Source organism: Ahaetulla prasina, chromosome 1 (assembly GCF_028640845.1).
Source record: "Ahaetulla prasina isolate Xishuangbanna chromosome 1, ASM2864084v1, whole genome shotgun sequence".
Classification (NCBI taxonomy): domain Eukaryota; kingdom Metazoa; phylum Chordata; class Lepidosauria; order Squamata; family Colubridae; genus Ahaetulla; species Ahaetulla prasina.
In genome coordinates, this window is record NC_080539.1 from 25,956,701 (window position 1) to 25,983,955 (window position 27,255).

At 40.1% G+C, this 27,255-nt stretch overlaps 1 protein-coding gene across 1 annotated transcript in view; it reads right to left on the reverse strand.

Moving 5' to 3' along the window:
* TMEM132E (transmembrane protein 132E) overlaps window positions 1-27,255 on the reverse strand; it is a 259,674-nt gene that overhangs the window by 148,561 nt on the left and 83,858 nt on the right. The gene's annotated exons all lie outside the window — the stretch shown is intronic.

The window sequence follows — 27,255 nt, forward strand, 5'->3', positions numbered from 1 at the left end:
GGGTCGTAAGTGGCTTCTGGGTAGTCATAACTTCAAATGGTTGCTAAGTCAAGGACCACCAATAAAGGCCACACAGCTCCCCCCCGAATTGTGCCTAAGGAGTTCAGCTTTTGAAAACAAAACACAAGTATCTTTGTCACAGACTCTTGCTCGTTCTGTGGAACATTTTCACAGGAAAAAAAGCTGTTCTCATGAAACAAAAGAGTCAAAACAAGATCTGGAAAATGTCTATGGAGATTCTTGGTCATCCAGGTCTGTGGTTGTCCCAAAGGTGCCTTTTTCAAGAGGCAACTGGATGTTCTGGTTTTTCTTTGAAGATGTTTCGCTTCTCATCCAAGAAGCTTTTTCAGCTCTTGTGGATGAGAAATGAAACATCTCCAAAGAAAAACCAGAACGTCTAGTTGCCTCTTGAAAAAGCACCTTTGGGACAAGATCTGGGGGGGGGGGGAAACCCAACACTAAGTGAACAATAAGGAGCTTGCAATTTGTCATTATTTACAGAGCAGGCAAAATTCAGATGGGGAGAGGATATAGATTTTTTTATTCTTTTAATACAGGGGGCTCCAACCTTGACAACTTTAAGCTTTACTGAATTCTGGGAGTTGAAGTCCGTCAGGCTTAGAGTTGCCAAGGTTGAAGACCCCTGTTTTAATACCCAAAATTTTATTAGGTCCCAAGTCAGCGATATCTACAGCTAGCAGGCAAGCAAGCGATCCCTTCTCCCATCATTTGAACGGGGCTGCAGAACACCAATTAATTCAGGGCAACCATCCTTTAGCTGACTCAGCTGCCGTTCTTTGGGGTCTCACTCATACATCCCAGCATTTTTCAGTGAAGCTGAAACCTCCAGAGGCTCTTCATCAGCCAACAGGGTTGCTTTGCAATTCGTTTCACTCCATCAGGAGCTGCACAGCATGTCTGTAAGTCAGCCTGTTTGTAGAGGTTCCTACTAAATGGGCTGGCATCACCAGGCATTTTGCCTTAGGTGTTGAAATCCAGATTCCCCCACCTGGAGTGGAACTAGCATTTCAGTTATTCTTAGCAACACTTTTTTTAAAAAAGAGGCAGACATCAAAACTGCAGGGGCCTGAAGAGGTTTCCCCACCCCCGCAAAAAAAGCAAGGAAAATGAAATTGCCATACACTTGCAGGCAAAAAGAAAAATTTAGTCTTTTTCCTGCCCCACAGAAATAATAGAAGCAATGTACCCGATCAGTGCAAAGTGGGGTTAATTGGTTTACAGAAGTCCTTTTCTCAAAATGGCTTTTGAAAGAAATTAAAGAAACATAAATCTTTATATTTTAGTCCTATCTAAATGGAGCATTCGTGTTCAGCTCTTGGAATACAGATGCTCAGAGGCAAAAAGAGAAGCTGAAGGAGGGAAGAATGGAAACCGCTGTTGCTTTTATACTCTTATGTCTGATTTACCAGAGGCACCTTTCTGTATATGTAGGATTGTGATGCATGTAGCAAAATACTGGGACATCTAGCCAAGATTTTCTGGTTGGAAAAAATAAAGAGTCTTTAAAATTTGGAGTTTTCATGTGTAATAATCGTGGATAAGTGTTTTGCCAAGTGTCAAGGCAGTGATCAGGCAATTGGTTCTTTTGGATCCAGAGCAGAGGTGGGTTACAGCAGGTTCTGACCAGTTCTGGAGAACCAGTAGTGGAAATTTTGAGTAGTTCGGAGAACCGGTAAATACTACCTCTGACTGGCTCCACCCCCATCTATTCTCTGCCTCCCGAGTCCCAGCTGATCGGAGGTTGGGGACGGGGATTTTGTAATATCCTTCCCCTGGAATGGGGTGGGAATGGAGATTTTACAGCATCCTTCCCCTGCCACGCCCACCAAGTCACGCCCACAGAACCAGTAGTAAACTTTTTGACTCCCATCACTGATCCAGAGACAATAAACACTCCAGTAAATAAAGAGATTTTAAGCTTTATTATTAGCTCAAGCAAACAGAATTAAAAACATATCATAAAAAGTGTACATCCCAAGCAAGACAACACCCAAATCGGTTATAAGCTGCCAAGAACTCCTTGGCAGAAGAGATACCTCATGAGTTTCCACAGTATCTAATGCTAGGTTTCTATGAAGAAGCGTCCAACCAATAACAACAACCCCACAGTTTTTATCAAAACCTGGCACCATGACTTCACGGCCCTGCTGTGGTCAGAAGACTGCATTGCCTGATCTTGACTGGTTGGAACACGAGTCTGGGATATAAATATAACTTTATTGTCATTGTACGTATATATCCTCCGGTCTCTAACCTTCGCTTTGTGGCGAAGGTTGTTGAGAGTGTGGTGGCACGTCAATTACCCCAATACCTGGATGAATCTGTCTATCTAGACCCGTTCCAGTCCGGCTTCCAGCCCGGGTACAATATGGAGACGGCTTTGGTCTCTCAGCGGCTTTTGATACCATCGACCATGGCATCCTGCTGCACCGGTTAGGGAGTTTGGGAGTGGGAGGCACCGTTTATCGGTGGATCTCCTCCTATCTCTCTGATCGGTCCAGACCAGGGGGGCAGAGATCGACCGCGAGGCCCCTCACATGTGGGGTGCCGCAGGGGTCGATTCTCTCGTCTCTCCTGTTCAACATCTATATGAAGCTGCTGGGTGAGATCATCAATAGCTTTGGGGTGAGGTACCAATTGTACGCTGACGACATGCAGCTGTACTTTTCCACCCCAGGCCATCCCAACGAAGCTATCGAAGTGCTGTCCCAGTGTCTGGAAGCCGTACGGGTCTGGATGGGGAGAAACAGGCTCAAGCTCAATCCCTCCAAGACGGAGTGGCTGTGGATGCCGGCACCCCGGTACAGTCAGCTGCAGCTGCGGCTGACTGTTGGGGGCGAATCACTGGCCCCAGTGGAAAGGGTGCGCAACTTGGGCGTCCTCCTGGATGGGCGGTTGTCTTTCGAAGATCATTTGACGACCGTCTCCAGGAGAGCTTTTCACCAGGTTCGCCTGGTTCGTCAGTTGCGCCCCTTCCTGGACCGGGATGCCTTATGCACAGTCACTCATGCTCTGGTTACCTCTCGCTTGGATTACTGCAATGCTCTCTACATGGGGCTCCCCTTGAAGAGCACCCGGAGGCTCCAGTTGGTTCAGAATGCAGCTGCGCGGGTGATAGAGGGAGCCGCACGTGGCTCCCATGTAACACCACTCCTGCGCAGACTGCACCGGCTGCCTGTGGTCTTTCGGGTGCACTTCAAGGTTTTGGTGACTACCTTTAAAGCGCTCCATGGCTTAGGGCCAGGGTACTTACGGGACCGCCTGCTGTTACCGAATGCCTCCCACCGACCTGTACGCTCGCACAGAGAGGGACTCCTTAGGGTGCCGTCCGCCAAGCAATGTCGGCGGGCGGCCCCCAGGGGAAGGGCCTTCTCGGTGGGGGCTCCCACCCTTTGGAACGAACTTCCTCCTGGACTTCGTCAACTGCCGGACCTTCGAACCTTCTGCCGCGAGCTGAAGACCTATTTGTTTATTCGCGCAGGACTGGCATAGGATTTTAATAGTTTTAAAATTTTAATATTTGTTTTAATTTTATAATTTTATGGGGTTCTATTATTTTAATGTTTTAATTCGGCCATTTGTTTAATACGTTTTTTAATTCATTGTTTTATGTGTATATTGTTGTCGTTTTTATCTTGGCTATAAACCGCCCTGAGTCCTTCGCGAGAAGGGTGGTATAAAAATAATAATAATAATAATAATAATAATAATAATAATAATAATAATAATAATAATAATAATAATAATAATAATAATAATAATAATAATAATAATAATACACAGTATACCCATACAACGAAATTCACATAACACCCAAAGACCAGGCCCAACACACATAACAATCCCCAAACACACTCCCACCCACCACAAATTCCCCACCCCTGAACCACCCAAACATCCACACAACAGACCAAGTAATGCTGTCCAACAGCTCACTGATGGTGGCCCTTTAGTTCATTGTTGAGTGCAATTATAGCTCTAGGATAAAAAAAACTATTTAGAAAACGTGTGGTCCAAGTTCTAATTGTTCTGTATCTTCTGCCAGAAGGCAACAGTTCAAAAAGATTATAAGCAGGATGGGAAGAGTCTCTGAGAATGTTGTGCAACTTCCTCAAACAGTGAGATGCGAAGATGTCATCCGGGGCTTGTAGCTGGAGCCCGATGATATTCTGGGCAGTTTTAATGATTCTCTAGAGAGCTTTTTTGTCTGCTGCAGAGCTGCTCCCATATCATGCAAGAATGCCGTAGGTCAGGACACTCTCAACGGTGCTGCGATAGTAGGACAGAAGTAGATGTTGAGAAAGATTTATCTTTCTGAACATTCTCAGGAATGTTCTTCTGTGCCTTCTTCACACACATATGAACTGAAAGTCTGAGACTTTCACAATGGAAAAAGTTTTGAAGTTACAAAGAGTCCTCTCCTTTTTTTTCTTTATTCAGTAAAGAGTACAAAAACCAAGGAGATGAGCTCGGGAAGAGCTCTGAACATCTAGACTAGTGTCGGCGAACCTATGGCAGGCGTCCCGGAAGTGACACGCAAAACCATCCCATAAAGAATGTGCGGCCTCTTTCACATTCCTGTGATCAAACGTGTGCCAGTTAGCTGGCCGTCACGCATGTGGGAGCGGTGGAACCTGGAAGAGTGGCGTTCTAGCACACATGCACAGGTCGGCACCCGACCTTCCAGGTTGATGTCACGCGCATGCGCGATGGCCAGCTGTTCATTGGGCATGCTTGCATGCTGGTATTCGGGAGTTTGGGTGCCGCCTCACGCATGCGCGATGGACCGCCGCTCTTTCGGGTATCGCTGCTCCCGCACGTGCGAAGGCCAGTGGGGTTGCGCATACCTTGCGGGATGGTTTCGCATGCCACTTCTGGCATGCAGGCCAGCAGTCATCCCTTTAAGGGAGATCCAAGAGAATAATATAATTTGCAACACAGCTTGAAACACTTAAAACAGTTCTATAAAACTTCATTTTACAAGTTGTGCTGCGTGGTTATTAGCAAATATGATCCAAATTGGAGCTCCATGTAAAAGTAGAATCCCACTCCGATTTTGATTATTTCTCCGGGGGTTATGTTATCATGAATTAATTTTATCAAACAAAGACTATACTGTGATAATTCAGTACAGAAATTAATGGTTAAAACCAAAATATGGTGTCACCTGTAACATTTGGAATTATAGATATATTTTTTCAATTCCTTAAATATTTGAACACATTATACTTTTATAAATCCATCATAGCATTTTTGAAAGCCAGATTAAATATGTTACCATCAAGTATGCTGTATGGTGAATTTCAAAAAATTCTCGTCTCTCAAAGATTTTGTCTTGATCCTTCCAGCACTGATCCCGAAACAGTGGGTCATATTTTATTATATTGTGAATATCAGGAAGTCCTCTGGCCTATTTTAAAATCTAAACCAGGTAGAGTATTACCAAGCTTCTGGCCTTCTGGTTGTAAATAAAATTGATTGATTTAAGGGAGACCCAACACCTAGAAATTACCCTTAGAAAAGAGAATTTATCTTTCTATTAATAACAGCTGACTTTTCTCTCTTAAAATCTCTCTCCTACTTCCTTCAAGACCTCTATTAAACTTTGACAAAATGCACAAATATTTAAATTGAGATCACCTTCTAAAAGGCAGAGATTAACTGACCCAATAACTATTTGTATCTTTTGCATTTCCCCTATCCTTGGTGCAAGAGCCAATTTGGTGCAGTGATTAAGATGCTGGCCTAGAAACCAGAAGACTGTGAGTTCTAGTCCTGCCTCAGGCTTAAATGCTGATTGGGTGATGGACTGTCACTGTTTCTCAGTTAACCCACCTGACAGGGTTGTTGTTATGGGGAATAGAGAGGAACAGAAAGAAATAATAGATATATGTGCTGCCTTGAGCTGCTTATGAAGAAATACAGTAAAGGTTGGATAAAAAAAATCTAATAAATAAATGATCAATGTAACTATTAAGCAAATTTTAAACAACAAAAACCTCTGCTTAATAAATTTCAAACGTCATTTGACAGCTGGGCATCAAGTAGATTTTCAAGGGGAAGAAATACTTCTTTGGCAAATTTCACTTTTCTTTTTTATAAAATTCCTAGCACTTACAATGCACTGATAATCGGTAACCACTGTTTTTTTAAAAGGTCATTTTCAATACTCTGCATGATTCTTTCTTGTTCGTTCATAAAAATTAAAATACAGAGAACAAAGCAGGTTGAATATGTTTGTTCCACTTGCCAATTCTGAATTATTTTTGCAGCTTAAATTTCCAAAGTGGTGACAACAAGGTACAAGTGGACACTTGCCTTGACACTCAGCAGCCTCTCTCTCCAATTGAAAACAGAAAATTTAATAACAACACTAATACGAAAGATAACATGCTGCAAAGCAAACTAGCAAAGTCCATTGTTAATTTCATTTACAAGAATGCTTTTCAGCTCCACTGAGCTCAGGTACATACTTCAGAAGAGTTTAAAAAGTGGTTTTTAAAGACTATTTTTGTTCCAGAGTGAGACAACCATACAGAGAAAAGGCAGTAAAAATTAGTAGGGACATCCCAATTACCTTCAGGGTGTAGCGGAGTTTATCCCAAGTAAGGAATTAAGAGAAGTGGTCCAGAATGAGGGTTTTTTGGTCAGTGGCAATGTTCACAAAACATACCATATATACTTACAAAGAAGTCTATCCATGGATAAGCCAGTCCTCAAAATCCTCAAAAAGCCAATCCTTGCCTCCAGAGTTGTGAATGCTCCAACACTGGAAGTTTTTAAGAAGATGTTGAATAAGCATTTGTCTGAAGTGGTATAGGGTTTCCTGCTTAAAGCAGGGGGTTGGACTAGAAGACCTCCAAGGTTCCTTCCAACTCTGTTATTCTATTCTATAATGTTCCTATGTTTTAATTTTCATAAATGGCTTATTCGCAGGTGGCATGTTTTTTTACTGTTATTTTGGTTAAAACTTCAAGAGTTGGTTTACCCATGAATGGCTTATATATATGAATACTTTATAAGAGCTCGTTACTGTAGTGGTCAAGGTGCTGGGCTAAAAACAAGGAGACTGTGAGTTCTAGTCCCGCCTTAGGCATGAAAGCTGGTTGGGAGATTTTGGGTAAGCCATTCTTCTCTCAGTCCATCAACAAAATAAGGTTGCTGTTATGGGGAAAATAGGAGGCCGAAGGTATTAGGTATGTTAGTCATCTTGAGTTGATCATGTATGTATGTATGGCCAGATAAAAATTTAATCCTAATAATAATAGAAGTATTGTTCCCATAAGCAATACGGTGAAATGTAATTTACAGAACCCACATTGGATCAGTTTTCGCCTGGGTCAACAATGACTGCACTGAGTGTAAGAGTTCATAGATATGTGATGACAAATGGGCTACAGGACTCAGGACTATTGGCTGAGCAACCATGACCAGCAGCTGCAAGCCTAACTGGAAAAAAAATTGTTTACCCATTGCAAATGTACAAAAATTGAAAACAAAGAAATGATCAGTTATTACAAATCCAATTCAATGAGAAGAGGATATCTGAAAAGAATGTGCCACTACTGACTATTCAGGAAATAACAATATCCAGAATCAAAAACAACAAGACAAAGGCTAGCAGATCAACAATGATTTATAATACAAAATAAAGTATTCACAGAAATAGAATAGGAAGAAAGGCAAAAGTCTACCCAGGGCAAAGAATTCAAAGCCTTGCCAGAAGTAGTTCAGACTATAGAAGCAAACCAGGGGGAACAGTTGGCAGTAGAGGCAATCTGCACATCTATTGAATTGTGTTCATTCCCAAACCAGGCACTTTCTCTTCTGTCATTTCTTCAGAACTAACAAAGCTTCTAATTAAAGAAAGAAGAATTGAAACAAAGAAAAAACTGAGTATCGAGAATGGCACAAAAATGACAGAATAAGGTTGCCTGCATTGAAGTGGATCCCAAAGAAGCAACATTAAATGATGCCAATACTGTAATATCAAATATAAGCATCAGCCTCCTGCAAGAAACAAACCAACTAATGTACAGCATGACTGAAGCTATAACTGAATATCTTGGATGCAAAATCAACAAAGAAGTGAAAAAAAGCAAAGTGCACCACCAAAATGAAAGATCAGGCTGGAAAATAAGATCAACAAGCTAAGATCAGATGCAAGCATGCTAGAACAAATGAAAGAAAATAAACTGAAGAACAAGAAAACCAAAGAATACCTGATCAATAAATATCGCATAGATACAAGGAAGTTTAAGGAAGCACTGGAAATAATAAAGCAGCAAATAATAACTACAGCCAAGAAAATCAGCAGATACAAAGCTCGAATTGCACACCATAGGCAGAATCTCCAATTTCAGTGGTATCAGAATCGTTTTTTTACCAATCCATCAATGAAGTGAACCAATCAACATCTGACAAAGAAAAAACAGTGCAGTTCTGGCCACAACTATGGGGCAACTCAAACAAATACAACAAGAATGCAGCTTGGATGAAGGAGGTGGATAAGAATAAAAAGGAAGATGAAATCAACAAACGTGTAACAACAGCAGCAATGGTGAAGAAAAGGGTAAGGAAGATCAAGAATCGGTCAATACCAGGTGAAGATGACCTGAATGGGTTTTGGTTAAAATATTTTATTTGTTAATTGTATTTATGTATTAAATTTTTATGTCTGGCTAGTTGTACACGATTCAATTGCCAAGCAGTTTATCATACTGCAAGGAGGGGGAAATGAAGGTTGGTTAACCATCTGGCAAAACCAACCTGATAATGAAAGATTTAAAAAAAAGGAGGGGGTAGCACTAGGCAACTACAGGCCAATTACCTGCTTATCAACAATATGGCAACAGATGCCGTCCAAGAGCATCTAATTGAAAACAAGCTCTTTCCGCCTGAGCAAAAAGGAAACTGCCCAAACAGCAGAGGACCAAAAAATCAGCTCCTAATTGACAAGGTGATTTTGTAAAACTGCAAGAGAAGAAAGACCAACTTGAACATAGCTTGGACTGGTTTCAAAAAGACCTTTGATTCCCTGCCACATGATTAAATGCCTAGAAATAACAAGAGTCATTAGAAGTTATCAGAAGCTTTGTGTAAAGATCAATGGTACAATGAGAGACATAGTTGCTGCTCAATGATGATAGATTGGGTGAGGTTAACATCAAGGCAGGAATCTTCCAAGGAGACTTATTATCTCCACTACTGTTTGTCATTGCAGATTCCTCTCTAGATAATACTAAGCAAATCAGGCCATGGTTATGAAGCATTAAAACATCTGCTGAGCTATCTTACCTCTTTTACATGGACAATCTAAAGTTGTACGGAAAAAAACCATCTGAGAATTGCTGCTCAACACTGTCTGTATACACAGACAAAGAAACTGCAATAGAATATGGACTAGACCAGTGATGGCTAAGCTTTTCCGGACCGAGTGCCCAAACCCCCAAAATGCAATGCCCATGTGCCCCCCGTGCATGTACCCCACCCCCTGGACATGCACCACAACACTTGCGCGCGTGGCCCCCCCATATGCACTGCCTCTCCATGCATGCATGGCAGAGACCCGAAGACCAGCTGTGCAACAAAGCTGAACTAGGGCACCAGCTCGTGTGCCCACAGAGAGGGCGCTGCATGCCATCTCTGGCACATGCGCCATAGGTTTGCCATCTTGGGACTAGACAAATGTACCACCCTCATCATTAACAGGGGGGAAATGGTGAAAACTGAAGGACCCAAGATCCCCAATGGAAATCAAAAGTCTGATGAAGAGGGTGACTAAAAATACTTGGGTACCCTCAAGCTGACAACTTCAAACACACTGAATTCAAGAGGAAGGTTAGAAGTGAATACATCATGAGACTAAAGATCTAAAAATCCAAACTCAATAGAGGAAATATCATCAAAACAATGAACACCTGGGCAATTCCAATCATTAAATACACAGCTGAATTGGTGGACTGGACTCCAACAGGCTTGAATAGGCAGACCAGAAAAATAATGAGAATAAATCATGCCCTTGACAGACTCTACTTACCAAGGAAAATAGATGGGTGTGGAATACTGCAAGTACATAAGATGGTTGAAGAAGAAAAATGGGAAGAATAGCTGAAGGATAGTGAAGAAATGCACTGATGCTAGTATATCAGGAAAGTTTATGACAGTGAGGGCTAAGCTTTTCTGGACTGAGTGCCCAAAGGCGCACATGCCTGAACCCCCAAAATGCAATGCATGTGCACCCCCCTCACACATCCCGCCTCCCCACTCATGAACTCATCCCATGTGCGCCTCACGCATGTGTGCGCAGTTACCCCCCCGGCCCGCATGCACAGCAGAGACCCAATGAGCTGGCCAGTGGGAGGCGTGTGCACATGCGTGATGGAGCTGATCTGGGGTGACGGCTCGTGTGCCCACAGAGAGGGCATTGTGTGTCACCTGTGACACGTGTGCCATAGGTTCACCATAACAGGTTTATGAGAACTGGAGAGACGAAACTGACCTACTAAACAAAGAATAAAAAAGAGACATGGTACGGCAAAGTATTACACAGCCAGTATATTAAAAAAAAATAGCAGGCCTACCAGAAGACAAGACTTGGCAATGGCTAAAAAGAGAAAATTGAAGAAAGAAACAGGAACTAATTCTGGCTGCACAAGATCAAGCCTTAAAAACAAATGCATATCAAGCTAGACTGGAGAAGATAGCAATAGATAGCAAATGCCACATTTACAAAGAAACTAAAAACAACAACAACAGTGCACCATCTAGATAGCTGCTGCAAGCAGATTGCACAGACTGGCTACAAACAACAGCATGACAAAGTATAAGCAACAGTGCACTGGAATATCTGCAAGAAATATCATTTGCCTGCAAGCAAGAACTGATGGAACCCAAAATAGAGAAAATAATAGAAAATGAAATAACTAAAGAACTCTGGGACTCTAGAATTCAGACAGACAAACAATCTGCCACATAACATCCCAGACTTAATAACTGTTGATAAAAAAAGTGAGAAAAGTCTAGCTAGTGGATGTGGAAGTACCTGGAGACAGCAGAACAGAAGAGAAAGAATTAGAGAAAAATCACAAACTGCAGAGACCTGCAAATAGAAGTGGATGACTGTGGCAAAAGAAGTCAATGATAATAATAGAAATAGGTGCCTTGGATGCAATCCCAAAACATCAGGAGTGTCACTTAAATAACCATGGCATTGACAAAATCACCATCAGTCAATTGCAAAAGGCAACTTTATTTAGAACAGCTTACATCCTGCAACGACACCTTTAACACCATCAAACAACAACATCTGCCTATCAACAAATCCTTGGGACAGATGCTTTGTCAATAGATGGATAAAAAAACCAAATCCAGTCTGATTGTACAACCAACCATAATAATAATAATCCTCATTTTGGAAAATAAGCCTGCTAAAATCTTACCTGATTTAAAATCCAAACAGATAAGCATCTTGTTCATAGCAATAGCACTTAGACTTATACACCATTTCCCAGTGCTTTACAGCCCTCTCTAAGCAATTTACAGAGTCAGCATATTGCCCCCAACAATCTGGGTCCTCATTTTACCCACCTTGGAAGGATGGAAGGCTGAGTCAACCTTGAGCCTGGTAAGAGTTGAACTGCCAAATCGCAGGCAACTGGCAGCCAGCAGTATTGCATTCTAACCACTGTGCCATCAAGACTCATAACATGCCTAATATAATAGTTACTGAAAAGAATAAAGTCTGGTTCATTGATGTTCCTATTCTGGATGATAATAGGATTGACAAAAAATTGGAAAATAATTACAAAATACTGGGACTCACAAATCCGTTGTTATATTAATCATGATTGGAGCCCTTGCAACAATTCCTAAAGGACTTCCTCACTATCTGGAGATATTGAATTTATCACACCTGAACACCCCAATTTTACAAAACAGTACCCTACTTGGAACTGCCTATTTTCTTAATAATTCTTAGTTCTTGATCAGAACTAAGAAGTTTCCATTGGCCTTATATTGTGAATTTAACTGTATTATCCACACATAATACCATTTGTGAATAAACCAAATCCAATTTTGGAAATATACTTTGGGGCTTAAATTTCTTTGGGACTCTCATGAGCATTTATGATACTTAAGCGGGTCAGATAAAGATTTAGCAGCTTCATTTAAACAAAATGTAAACTTTGGCCAGCATTAATCTTTAATGAAGGAAGGAACAAAAATCATTGGCCATTCCAGCACTTGCCACACGTGTGAATTTATTGAAGTTTCGTATTCTACCAAAGGAGCAATTAACAAGCATATTGATCTAGATCCAGCATACGTAAGAAACCAGACCATTTGAATGACCAATAAAACAAGAGAACCAATCAGCTGATCAGAATTTAAATATAGCTTCAAACGAACAATTAATCACACAACCAACAGACCAAACTGGCACACACAACATTTATAAGCTAAGGAGAATAGGACAAGAAAATCCTGTTGATTGTGTTACCTAGACTGGTAACAAAACATTCAGAAACTAAATTGAAATAACCTTGGAGAGCAAACCACTGCCAAAATCTAAAACCTACAAGTATTTTCTATTAGTTCAAAACATTAACCTTTGCCAGGGTTTCTTTGTAGTTCGGCATGCTATGCAAACATCTCCTAGTTGCTTGATGGTTCAGCATATTGTGAGAAATCAAAAAACTGGCTGCTTGATACATAGAACACATGTCATGCAAACACAGCCAGCGTACTTTTTTGCCTGTTTTGCTTTGACAACTTTGTATGTATTATCTCTTAGCCTGTTTTTATTTTCTCCCAGTGGGAAGCTACTTATCTGAGTTTTTTCAGGTGTGTGTGATGAAATCATTTGCCTTGGGAAGATGGGAGAATGGAGCAACTTTATCTTGTAGACAGATATATCATTTGTTTGGGCAGAGGGGATGTTCAGGTGTGATCTCTGACATCTCATGTCTTACAGTAGCCAGGTTACTTCTCTCCAAATCACACAAGACTGGTTTCTGAAAATAAGAATTAGAGCAGAGTCAAAGGGGCTCTGGATCCCCTTTGGATTTTACTCTGCAAACAACATAAAGAGCAGGTAGTCCTCGACTTACAACAGTTCAAATAGTGACCGTTCGAAGTTACAATGGCACTGAAAAAAGTGACTTACAACTGTTTTTCACACTTACGACTATTGCACATCCCCATGGTCACGCGGTCAAAATTTGGATGCTTGGCAACTGACTCATATTTATGACGGTTGCAGTGTGCCAGGGTCTTGTGATATTTTTAATCTTCTGACAAGCAATGTCAATGGGGAAGCCAGATTCACTTAAGAATCATGTTTCTAATTTAATGACAGCAGTGATTCACTGAACAACCACAGCAAGAAAGATCGTAAAATGGGGCAAGACTCACTTAACAAATGTCTCACTTAGCAAGAGAAATGTTGGGCTCCGTTGTGGTCATAAAATTGAGGACTACCTGTACATTTTGCATCTCAAGTACGTAATTTGTATCAGTGATGCCATGATGCATGACACAGGTAATGTTACCATGACTTAGAAGATATGTCAATGCTGGGGGAGGTCGCCTTAGATAGGGAAGACTTCTCAGCCAGAGCCCCAGAATTCTAAAAACTCCTGGAAAGATGGTACATATACTTTGATTTCTGCAAGCTGTTGGTGTTTAAGGATTCAGCTTTTCATGTCCAATTTTATTTTACTGCTTTGTTGTGGATCTTACATTATATTTAGAGCTTTAAGGTATGCAAATTGATTTTGCTTCTAGGAATCCCAATAAAAATATGTACTATAAAGGTTTCTCTGTGCTGCCCCTATAGCTACTATTAAGAAACAGACTGTTCCAGATATGGGTCCATTTAACCATGTGGCTAAAGCTTACCAATAATCTCCCCATATTCCCAAGTACATCTTATTCTGTTTTAAGATCTTTTCAATGTTTGTTCTCCTTTACAGGAATTTGAATTGTCTTGATTTTACTGTAATTTTATTTTATTGTTGTAAGCTGACTCAACAGCTTGCATAAGGAAAAAATGGATATGCATTTAATAAAAGCAGTAACTAATAATCTCTTCCCAAATTAAGTTTGGGGGAACGGGGGCTTATGTACCTCAATAGAACTAGCAGCTATGCTGCTGGCCAGACAGGTCTTTGTGAAGAAGTCAGATGAAACATGGTTCAAAATTACTATCAGTGATGAATGCCTATTGATTACTCTTTGCTTAAGTCAACAAGGAATGAATCTGGTGTTATAGCTCCAGGGTGTTAAGTCAATAAATTAATACAGGGTATAGCTGGTTCTAAGAGGCAGCTAGTGCCTGGGAGACCCAGAAAAATTAAAATAAGCAATTATGAAATGCTGTTTTGAATCCAATCCTCAACCAGAAGTTTTCAAAAGAGAATGTTCAATATTTGGAAAATGAATCCCAAAAATCAGAAATTGACAAAGATTTATACTTAGAACGAAAGCTTTTATGAATGGCAAACCACTAGATTTAGAAAAACTAGCTAAGAATGCTAATAACAGCACAAATGAAATTAAAAGTGAAAAAATAAAAAAAAATTGAAACAATATTAAATTTTATCATTTTTAAGACAGATTATGGTGTTGATCAAATATATAAAAACAATGAGCAAGAGAATGTTTAAAGTCAGCTCCCTGACAGACAGACTGAACTGATAAGAAAAATTATTGAACATATCAAAAAACTCAAAACACAAGAACAGTCTCCCTCGATTGAAAAACACAAGTAGGAAAGAATTATCAAAAATTCTGCAAAATATTAATTTGGTAGTAAAAAATAATTAATTAATCAGTGGAACAACTTGCCTCCAGAAGTTATAAGTGCTCCAACACTGGAAGTTTTTAAGAAGATGTTGGATAACCAGTGGTATAGGGTTTCCTGCGTAAGCAGGGGTTTGGACCAGACCACCTCAAAGGTCCCTTCCAACTCTGTTATTCTATTCTATTCTATTCTAAAACAAACACACTGGTTTTAACCAGTGGGATTCACGTAATTTAACAACCAATTCTCTGCCCTAATGATTTCTTCCAACAACCAGTTTGCCAAACTGCTCAGAAAGTTAACAACTGGTTCTCCCAAAGTGGTGCGAACTGGCTGAATCCCACCACCGGTTTTAACTGAAAACAGCATGACAACATCAGACTTTTAGAAACTGTGCTGTAAAACAAAAGCAACAATCAATCATCCAAATGGAAAATTAGATTTTGAAGAAAGATCAATAAATTACAAGGTAATAGCAATCTAAAGAATCTGAACTTAAGAAAATTGAAAAATAACAAAAACAAGGAAAGCTGAAAGAAATATATAATCTTGGCACTAAATTGGTTAAAGACGTCTCCATAGAATGAATTAAGTTATAGTTATTTCAAGGCAAATTGAACATAAACAAAACCAACAATTTCAAACAAAGTAGCATTTGATTTATAAAGCTTTGCTGAGAAATACCAGAAGCACAGATGTTTGCCATGATAAAGATGGGAAACATTTAAAGAACATAAAGTTACAAAATAGATATAAGAGACAGAAAGGAAAATTGTCTCAGTCAAAATGGAGGGTACAATAAAAGTTCAGAAATGATTAGAATAGAAACAAAGAAGGCAAAGAACTAGAGTGCATTAGAAACAGATAAAGTACACAGATTTGGACTTAACTGTCTCTCATTAAAATATTTGCTAGTCAATTACAGGTTGGAAAAATTGAAGAATGGATGATAACTGGTGCAATATTTTTAATAATGAAAGGCAAAGACAAGGGTCTAATTGCAGGCAGCTACAGACCAATTATTGCTTGCCCAACAATGTTCAAATTGCATTAGCCAATAATGTTAATTGGTGTATTAGCAATTGCAATTTTCAAATTTCAATACTGCAATTCAATATTCAAAACACCATTCTGCCCACCTGAACAAAAAGCTAATTGCCACAATTCATGAGGAACAAAAGATCAACTGCTTACAGATAAAAGTGATGCCATCAAAAAACAAGCAAAATAAAATGAATTTAATTCTTTCACATGCAATAACTGGTTGTTGAAATATCATTGCAAACATCTAGAATGTTGCAAAAGAATCTATGAAAAATGTAAAACAACTTTGAAGTTAGTGAAGAAACTGGAAAAATAAACATAAGGAGAGGAAGGGAGGTTTTTGCCCTGCTTCCTCTTTACCATCTCAGAGACATGCCTCAGAAATATCCTGAATCTTTTTTAAAAAAGGCTTACATGTGAACTGTCAAAAGAAGAGAGAAAAATGTCTTATTTATTGTACATGGATGATAAAGAAAACTCAAATGGAAAATTTAAAAAATAAAATAGAATCCTTATCTAATACTTGAAAGGTATATTGTGGCGATGTCAAAATGAAATTTGGATTTAAAATAAAGAAAAACTGAAGCAGTAAAAATATACAACTATGGGATAAGATCCCAAAGATGCTTTTCAAAAGGCAACAGGGCTTTTGTTTGTTTTTTTTCTTGAAAATGTTTCACTTCTCATCCAAGAAGCTTCTTCGGTTCTGACTGGTGGGCCAGGGAAGCCGGTACTCCCGAGGTAAGTCCTGACGGCCCTTCCCTGGCTCCAGGAGCCAGAGATAGGCCAGGTGGAAGAGATAACGAGGCCTCCGTCCCCTGACTCTTTCCCCCAAGGCCACGCCTTCAGACCCAGCTGATGGCAATCAGGCTTAGTTGGACCCTAGGTTTCGTAGGCAGGAGAGGAGGGAACAACAGAAGCAGGGGTGGGGCAGGCCTAGGAAGTGCTGAGTCATGGAGCCACACCCCACAGTGTCGAAGGAGATAACAGAGACACTTGGCAGACACTCACTATTCTGCTGCCAGAGCTGATAGTGCCGGCTAATTAAGCCATCACTCAGACGGAGGCGAAAGTGGGACAGAACACAAACTTTATTCGAACAGCTGAGAATTACTTCATTCCCAGCATCATTCAACTCAAATTAAAACAAATTCCTCCCAACACAAATTCCTCAGTTCTATCGCAAACCTTGGTCCAATTAGGCAAACTGCCAAACACCTTTCTTGGCAAACGTTCACAAGTCACAAAAATAAAGGCAAGACGTACACGAAGCAGAAGATGAAGCAGAAGACACAGCTACAACGTTGTTCAAACGCTGGTGCTGGTCTGTTTTAAGCCTTATGGGAGGGGCCAATCATCTCTTGGCCCTACTCCCAAGTTGTCCTCTCTGCTTGAGCTGCTCTTGCCTTCTGGCAGCTCTTCTCATGTGTGCATTAGGAACAGGCTCCTCCTGTTCCTCTGCCTCACTAGTATCAGTTTCTGGAGGCTTTGGAACCCCACCTCATTTCCTGATGGCCCTGTCCTCACTTCAGCCTCATTGCTGTCCAACTCTGTTGCCAGCTCCGTAGGCTGCTGACGGACCACAACAGACCATTGAAAGTTACAGCGGCATTGAAAAACGTAACTTATGACTGTTTTTCACACTTAGGACCATTGCAGCATCCCTGTGGTCACATGATCAAAATTCAGATACTTGACAAGTGGTTCATATTTATGACCATTGTAGTGTCCCCGGGTCACGTGATCCTCTTGTGCAACCTTCTGACAAGCAATGTCAATGAGGAATCCAGATTCACTTAAGAACCGTGTAGCTAACTGAATAACTGCAATGATTCATTTAACAACTGCAGCAAGGAAAGTTGTAAACTCACTTACCAAATGTTTCACTTAGCAACATAAATTTTTGGCTCAATTGTGGTCATAAGTCGAGAACTACCTGTACGTTGTAGATAGGAAAGAGGTGATGTCAAATCTTCCATCTCTGTTAAAGAGAGATAGTTAGTCCTTGACTTACGAACAGAACTGAGCCCAAAATTTACGTTGCTAAGAGAGACATTCAAGTGGATTTTGCACCATTTTACAATCTTTCTCACCACAGTTGTTAAGTGAATCACTGCCGTTGTTAAGCTAGTAACACAGTTGTTAAGTGAATCCAGCTTTCCCATCGAGATTGCTTATCAGAAGGTCGCAAAAAGGTATCATATAATCCCAGGACACCGTGACTGTCATAAATATGAGTCAATTGTCGAGTGTCTGATAAAATTTTATTGGATTTTCACACACAAATTGATAACCAGACAGCAAAACTGAGGAAAAAAATGGAAAAATTACAAAATTGAGCAGTTGAAAAGGAGATTATGATCTTGAAAATTATTCCTATAGTTATAATTTTAATTTATAATAATAACTGATGAAATTAATTTTTACGAGAACTAAGTATTTTATCTATATCAATGGCCAATTTTTAACAAAAGGCTTTCCTAAGTACCTGCTCTATTTTATAATATTCCTAGATTCTAGCTGGAACTCAGATTTTTACCATGTTGCCTCTCCCTGCCCTATCTGGTATGTCCTCCAGATCAGGGGTCTCCAATCTTGGCAAGTTTAAGACTTGTGGACTTGTGGATTTCAACACCTAGAGTTCTTCAGTCAGCAAAGCTGGCTGAGGAATTCTGGGAGTTGAAGTCCACAAGTCTTAAAGTTGCCAAGGTTGGAGACCTCTGCTATAGATTCAGTGGTGGGATTCAAAAAATTTTACTACCGGTTCTGTGGGCGTGGCTTGGTGGGCGTGGCGTGGCTTGGTGGGCGTGGCATTGCTTGGTGGGTGTGGCTTGGTGGGCACGGCAGGGGAAGGATACTGTAAAATCTCCATTTCCTCCCCACTCCAAGGGAAGGTTATGCAAAATCCCCATTGCCTCTCGATCAGCTGGGACTCGGGAGGCAGAGAATAGGTGGGGGCGGGGCCAGTCAGAGGTGGTATTTACCAGTTCTCCAAACTCCTCAAAATGTCTGCTACTGGTTCTCCAGAACTGGTCAGAACCTGCTGAATACCCCCACTGTCCAAATTACTTCCTTCTAAATAAAGTTCTCAGGCTGATTTTATGTTGCCTATCCATCATATTGTCCATATAGTCCCAGGACTGATGAAATGAATGCCCATCAGTCATAAATAAAACTTACTACCCTTATTTAGTCCTCTCACCTTCCAAAATAGCCATCAACAACAGCACATTGAAGAAAAATTGAGCACAGAAAAGGGAGAATTTTTCCACTTGACACATAATTAATTCAAACTACAGCAGTTACCCATTTGCCTTAAATTCACAACAATGAATAAAAATGCAGTAAAATATTTCCCAAAAGTATTATTCCAGCTTTTTGCAGTTTCAGATAAGGATAGATCTTTAATTAAAACTGAAAAGATAACCAGCAAGTACCAGACAAAAAAATGCACACGAATCAAGCTCATTTTCTTTATGATGATCTAAAATGGAGTCCTGTGATCACATCGCCAATTGGTAAGAAAATCCGCTGTACAGAATAACTATTTTTTCCCCATTTCTTACTAATGGAGCCTGCCCATTACGACTGTAAGTTATTATGGTCGTAAAACAGGTCATCACATAAACAACCTGATTTTACAACTTTTTATGTGTCAGTTGTTAAGTGAACCAACTGTTTGCTATGGGGCATTTCTGCCAAAATCCAGAAGTAAAGGCCTGGTTTTGGTTGTTGTTGTTGTTTTTAAAAAGAAGAATATTGTAAATTGCAATTGGGTGTAAATGTGCATCAGTTGCCACACACCTGAAATTCAGGGGGGAGCAGTTGTTGGAACTTCGGAACCTGGTCTTGAGTAGTTTTGGGGGATCTCTTGTAACTTTGAACAGTCACTAAGTCAGGGTTGTCAAACTCACATCGTCACAGCGGTGTGACATGTCATATTGGGACTTTTTTCCCCTTTTGCTAAACCGGGCATGGGTGTGGCCAGCATGTGACACACCCGGCCTGTGGGCCAGGAGTTTGACAGCCCTGCACTAAGTCCAGGACCTCTGTTCTGCCCAAGTTTCATATTTTATATATTATAATATGTTTTCTTTTTTAGAAATTGTTTTATAACCTTTATATGAAACAGCATCAATGGTATTTTCATACCGTACGGTACCTGAAATTGTAAGCGGGGTAGAATCGTTTTAAATTAAATGAATGCCTTCCACTTTCATGGAATTTCTAACTGTATAAGAAACAACCAAAGAAATCATTTTCCTTATCAATTCAGCATTTTGAAGCTTTTTATTAGGCACCTTGAATGTCTTGAGTTAATATTTGACTAAGCAGAAAGGCAGAGTGTAAATTGGATGGAAAGAAACATTATAGCATCAATAATAGTTAAACTGCACACTGGTAAATCACACTTCACTCAAAAGGGATTTGGAGAGTTACTAACGAAGATCTTGTTGGTGGATTCAAATAAGTTTGTAAGCATCAGGAAATATAAATGGAAAATATGCCCAGTTTAAGTCTTTCTATTTAGAAAACATCTGCTTAAAAGTAATCCACAACTGCATTTCCTAACTGTTGGGTGGGCGAAAGGGTTAAGCGGGCAGCCATTACTATCTGATCAAAGAATGATTTAGGCATTCTTTTGTTTTGAACTCACCACACATACACAGAAACACACACACATCACACACACAGACCCCTCTGACTTGTTTCCAGTACCAGTTATACAAAGAATCAAATCACCCAGTACACAAACATTAGCAGGTTTCACAATATACTGAATCTACAACTACAGGTAGACTTACAACCCTAACTGAGCTCCGAATTTTGGCATCACATGGCTGGACCTGATTTTTCGGCATCTTTTGTGGCAGTTAAGTATATACCATGGTCATTAAGTGAATCAATTTTTCCCAATGGACATTTTTTTTTTGGCCAGAAACCAGAACTAATCATCACAAACCATCATGGTCAAATGATCGTGGGACACTGCATTTGGTAAGTGGCCAAAATGCAATAATATGACCGCAGGGGAATTACAACTATTGTAACCTTGAAAAAAGATCATAAGTAGCTTTTGGTAGGGTGCATGTTGTAACTTCTAACAGTTGTTAAGTAGTTTGTTTTATGGTATTAAAGATATTGTTGCAGGATATAAGCTAACACGGTTATGGTTTGCCCCACACTCAGCCAAATATTTAGACTGGATTGGGCATTTTTATTTTAGACTAGATTTATTTTTATCATCTGGGATAGACAGAAGCTATTGTTTCAATGGCATTAAAAGTATCATTGCAGGATGTAAGCTGTTCCAAGTAAAGCTGCCTTTTGCAATTGACAGATTATTACTATTACTATTACCATTACTCAATGACTATTACTCTTATCAACCTGAGTTAGGCTACTAGAGGATGACGGCCTCTTCACAGAAAGCTACGTACTATAGATGACCAGGCTGGGCCTGAGGGTGGGGTCAAATGCATCATCAATTTGGAGTCTCTGTGCCCCCATAAGAGACCTAAGTCCAGCCCCTCTTGAAGTCCATTGACTCTTACCTAGTCCCAAATCACCCTTAGTAGATCAGATTCTCGTGTATCAGTAGCACGGAATAGAGCCGAGGTGGCGCAGCAGTTAGAGTGCAGTACTGCAGGCTACTTCCGTTGACTGATAGCTCCGGCAGTTCAAATCTCACCGGCTCAAGGTTGACTCAGCCTTTCATCTTTTTGAGGTGGGTAAAATGAGGATCCAGAATGTTGGGGGCAATATGCTAACTCTGTAAACTGTTTAGAGAGAGCTGTAAAAGCACTATGAAGCAGTATATAAGTGCTAAGTGCTATGGAATGAATTCGTATTGCTTTTGAACTCCATCCTGGTTCCTGATTTTTTGACATATGTTGGTCCAGTGCAGGTTGCTAGATAAATGTTTTCCAACTGTCCAACCAAGGGTCCAGAAAGGGCAAATGACCCACTCAGCTTTTGTGCATTAGATAGAATTAAAACCAGGATCTCCTGACTCCCAGTCCAACTGCTTAAGCAATGCATCACACTGGCTCTCAGACATATGCAGTTATGTTTATATTATTTAGAAGAGATTATTATGCTGTTGTATCCTGCTATTTTGCCATCTCCCTTCTTACTGTTGCAATGTACATGTCTGATGATAATTGCAATGCTCTGGGTTAATTATGTGTTGTGTGAAAAAGACCCCAGGGAAACTATTATTGCTTGAATGTTCTGGGTGGCTAATTCCACTCCCAAATCAGAACTGGCTTTTATTTATTCCAACTGGAATATGTAGAGATTTTGGATTTAGCCAATGGACCTCATGAGAACAGCCTGGGATTTATTTCCAAGTCTCTACCTGCAGTTCCAAAAGCTGGAAGTCATGTCCGGGCGATGACAATCTGAACAACACTGCTATTTTGCTTCTGATCTTCCTAGCGGATGTGATGCATCGTTTCTGTAAGCATCCTCACGAAGGGGTTTCACATGAGTGCTGTCCAAACAAAATGCTCTTCAAACATGGACGAAAAGCTACTAAATCAGGCGCTTCACTCTACTGATATGTTCAAAATCTCTTCAGGTTTTGAAAAGCTGCAATGCAACACTGGAATGAAGAGTGTTTCTATCCTGATCAAAATGAGATATAAGCTGTTAACCTAAGGGGGCGGGGGGGAGAAGGCAAATAAAGCAGATCATCACTGAATTCCATACCACTGGCCCTAAAGAGCTTTGCAAAAGTCCACACAACGAAAGGGCTCTTAGCCAATTGTCCTTTTTCCAAGTACCCACTAAAAAAAAAAGACCAGCTCCTGGATGTTTCCAAATATAAACTAGAGGATCCCCGGGCAAAAAAAAAATTGTAGCTCTGAATTAAGGAGCTGGAAAATCATTTTATATTTGCTGAGAATGTGCAAATAGCTGCATATTAATGCTATGAAGCACGGCTGGTGAATTTAACCCTGTGAGGCAGATGTTCGAAGTTCTGCTCTCCCCTCCCTCGCCTTCCTTTTCCAGTTACTTCTTCCTTCTCCTCATATCCACCAGAAAATTCGTGGACCACTGATCTACAGTACAGCTAGTCCTTGCCTTACCACCACAACTGAGCTCAAAATTTCTGTTGCTAAGCAAGGCAATTCTTACGTGAGTCTTGGCCCATTATGATCTTTGTCTACCGCAGATGTTATGATTCATGTAACATGAAGGTACCTTCATGAATCACTGGAGGTGTTAAGTGAACCAGGTGGTCATTAAGTGAATCTGGCTTCCCCCACCAACTATCCTTGTCAGAAGCCTGCTGGGAAGGTTACAAATGGTGATCACATGACCCAGGGACAGTGCAACCTTCATAAATACATGCCGGTTGCTAAACAGTCAGATTTTGATCGCATGACCATAAAAATGCTACAGTTGTCATAAATGTGAAAACTGGTCCTAAGTCACTTTTTTCAGTGCCATTGTGACTTTGAACAGTCAGTAAATGAATGGTTGTAAGTGGAGGATTACCTGTCATTCTTTAATGGTTCAAATGGAAGACCTGGAGTGTGTGTGTGAGAGAGGGAGGGAAGATAGATTCTAAAGATTTCTGTATGTCAGAGGGGCTTCTAGGTTATGACCAAATGGCTACCATATGCAAACACCAATCAATTTGTTTTGCAAATGGGATGGCTAGTTTTACAAGCAATCGTTTTGACTTTGTAGTCATTAACTCTATTTATTGTCCTTTTTGGTGTATATTTTTAGCAGGTAGATAAATACACCACATACATACATTTATTTCCCAGAAAGCAGTTCTCTAATTTTGGTTTACAATTTGTTTTCCCCAATGCATTATTCCTTAGGGAAAGGAGCTGGGAAAAGAACCAGACAGGGCAGGGGGAAAATGGTGTAATATTGTACTCATATGCAAAGACACTTCTCTTGGTACCTTCAAGCTTCCTGCTTCTCAGGTTTTATTATTTTCTTTTAATAATAAAAATGTGATGGGAAAACAGTATGTCAGCAAGGCAAGTGCCTGATTCCAACATCAATTTTATTTGCAAGAATGGGACCCACAACAAGGGACTCATTCACATACTTGGTGGGGTGGAGGGAAGGGTTATGGCTACGGCCAAAGTGTTTGTATGGAAATGTATAGCCCTGCCTGGGAAAAATAATCAAGATCATGAAAATCTGCTTTATTCTCTTTCTAAATCCAAATACTGTAGGGGTATAAATTAAGATCTCCCCTATCTTCTACACACTTGGGAGAAATCCACACTGCTACCTCCAGTGGTGGGATTCGGCTGGTTTGAGCTATTTCACGCAAACTGGTTGTTAAATTACGGGCTGGCCCTTCCCCTCCCACCTGGAAAGCCAGGACTCCCCACACGTCCAGTTTTAGCTCCCAGGTAAGTGCAGGGATGCCTACTAGGCCCAAAACAGGGCACAGGGTGGGCAGTGCGGCCCCCTGCGACCCGTTTTTTCTCCCAGGGGGGTGCAGGAGGCCGAGTGCTGCCTGTAACATCCCCTGGTCACGCCCACCATGACCCCGCCCACCCAGCCGGTTATTAGGGCAGAGAACCGGTTGTTAAATTAGTTTAATTCCACCACTGGTCTGCCCACATCAGCACAAAGAATCTCTGAAGAAGGAAGGCAGAAAGATAAATCCGCACAATAACATACCAGGCTAATATGCAAAGGGGCTTCCCACCTCCTTTACTTTCCCACCTTGTTTTTCTTCTCTGTTCAAGCTTGAACAAACATATCGATCACTTGTTCTTTTTTGAAAATGGTAAGCCGAGTGGTATCTCCTTCATGCAGATATGAATTTGCAAGCCCCATCGCTGTTGCCTTTAAAGCAACAACAAGGGCTCTTTAATATGTGTGCCAACAGAAATCTGTCTGGAGCTTTACAAAAAGAGTTGGATTGTATGAGCCAGACTTTACCTGGATGGCACAGCTTCATCGATGCCATGTTTGATCTTCTGATATAAGCTTGACTACTACAGATACTTGTATGTGGGACTGTTCCACATACTATCAGAGATGCTGTTTGCTTCTACATTTAGCTGTAGGTGTAGAAAAAACATGGAGTTAGCTGGGGGAGGGGGGGGCGCAACTACTGTTATTGTTCACCTGCCTGGAACCCTCACTGTATTTCAGACCTCATTACATTAGAGAAAGTCCAGAGATATTTTACTAGGAGAGTTCTCAAATCTTCTGCTTGAAATAAAATTCCCTATACCACCAGGCTTGAAATCTTACGTCTAGAAAGCCTCGAACTACATCGTCTACGTTTTGACCTAGGGTTAGTTCATAAGATTATTTACCAAAATGTTCTACCTCTAAATGAATACTTTAATTTCAACCATAACAATACAAGGGCCATCAATAGATTTAAACTCAATGTAATTCGCTCTAATCTTAAGTATAGGAAATATGACTTTTGCAATAGAGTAGTAAATGTCTGGAACAACCTACCTGATCCTGTTGTTAGTTCTCTAATCCCCATACTTTTTACCCTAAACTGTCTACCGCAGACCTTTCACGTTTCTTAAAAGGTGCCTAAGGGGGCGTGCATAAACACACCAGCGTGCCTACGGTCCCTGTCCTACTGTTCCCAATTATATGTAATCTAAATAAATGTCTCTCTAAACGGGAGAAAGATGGTTTGATTTCATTTTTACCCTTGTTTACAGACGATATTGCTATTATAACAAAAAATGAAAAGGAAGCAATAGGACTTATTTCTATGTTACAGAAAAAAATTAAAATAAGGAATCTTGGTAAAATCAAACAGTATTTACGTCTTGATATTGTGAAAACAACTAGAGGATATAAATTGTCACAATCTAGTAAAATTAGCCAATTGTTGAAACGCTACAATATGGAACTATGTAAGCCAGCAAAAACACCTATGAGTCAGGATTTTAAACATGGAGATATACAAAGTCCTGTATTCAGCAAGGAGATTTATCAATCCTTGATTGGTAGTCTATCTTATATTAGTAATTGGTCTAGGCCAGATATTTCCTATTGTGTTAACCAAGTAGCTAGGTATAATGCAGAACCAACTGAGAGGCATTGGCAAGCTGCAAAGCGAAATCTGAGATATTTGAAACTAATAATGCATTATGTGTTATATTTAGAACCTACCTGTGATCTTGTATTAACTGCATATGCTGATGCTAGTTTTGCTACTGATTTATCTATAAGAAAATCAACATCAGGTATTGCATTAATGTTAGGGAATTCATTAATTGGATGGAAATCAATCAGGCAAAAGCACATAAGTTTATCAACAATGGAAGCTGAATTTTCCTGTCTGTCTTTAATGTGCACAGAATTAATATATTATAGACAATTAATGATAGATATTGGTTTAAGTGTAAATGATCCAATTGTAGTATTTGAGGATAATCAAGCTGCTATTAAAATGGCAACCAATTTGGCTGTGAAAACGAGATCTAAATATACTGATATTAGATACTTAAATGTAAGGCAATGTATACAGAGTAAGATGATACAATTGGAGTATTGTATGTCAGAGAATAATATTACTGATAATTTTACTAAACCTCAGGGTGCGATTAGACATAGAACATGTTGTGAAAGTTATGGGCTAAGATTGTAAGCCATTTTATATTGTCCTGTCCAAAGGGTAGTATGTTAGGAAATTGTTATTTGTCTAACTAGTTGGCCAGGCAATATATAAACCAACTATGTATGTTTGCAGTAGGAAAGGTATTATATTGCTTTAAAGCTGTGCTGCATAATCATGCATCCTGATTGGCAGAGCTCTGTAGCCAATGTACATAAGGAAAGCTAAATGATGGCTTGTGAGAATTCTACAGCATTGTTACCTGCTGATATGCTGCAACTGTATATTTGAGCTCTATGCATGATCATTGCTTGATCATGGCTATTTACTGATTCCTCAGTATTTACTGACTGTTGTGTATTGAACTGTGTTCCTAAAGAAGATCTGGTTTGTTGTGCAAGTCTACGTTTGGTAAGAAGACTTAATAATATCCCTGGACTGGCTTTATATGTGTATGACCTAGATTGTTTTGGACTATGATTTTGCTTTTTCCCTAAAAGTAAAGTAATATCAAACCCCAGTTTGTCTGTGTAGTAACTGTTATTGTCCACAACCAATCTCGGTCGTTTTCATGCGTAGAGTACTCTGCTCAATAATCCACAACCTTGGTTGTGAGGCCAGATTACCCTTAACAGTTCTATGTGTTTATGGCTATGTTTTGCCTAGTTATATGCTTTTTTTTGTGTGCCAAAAACTTTTCATGTGTCCATGTCTGTGTCTACTGTTACTTGTTTTCTTGTATTTGTTGACAAATAAGATAAATAAATAAACTGTCCTTCTCTCCACAAAGAAGCTACAGGTC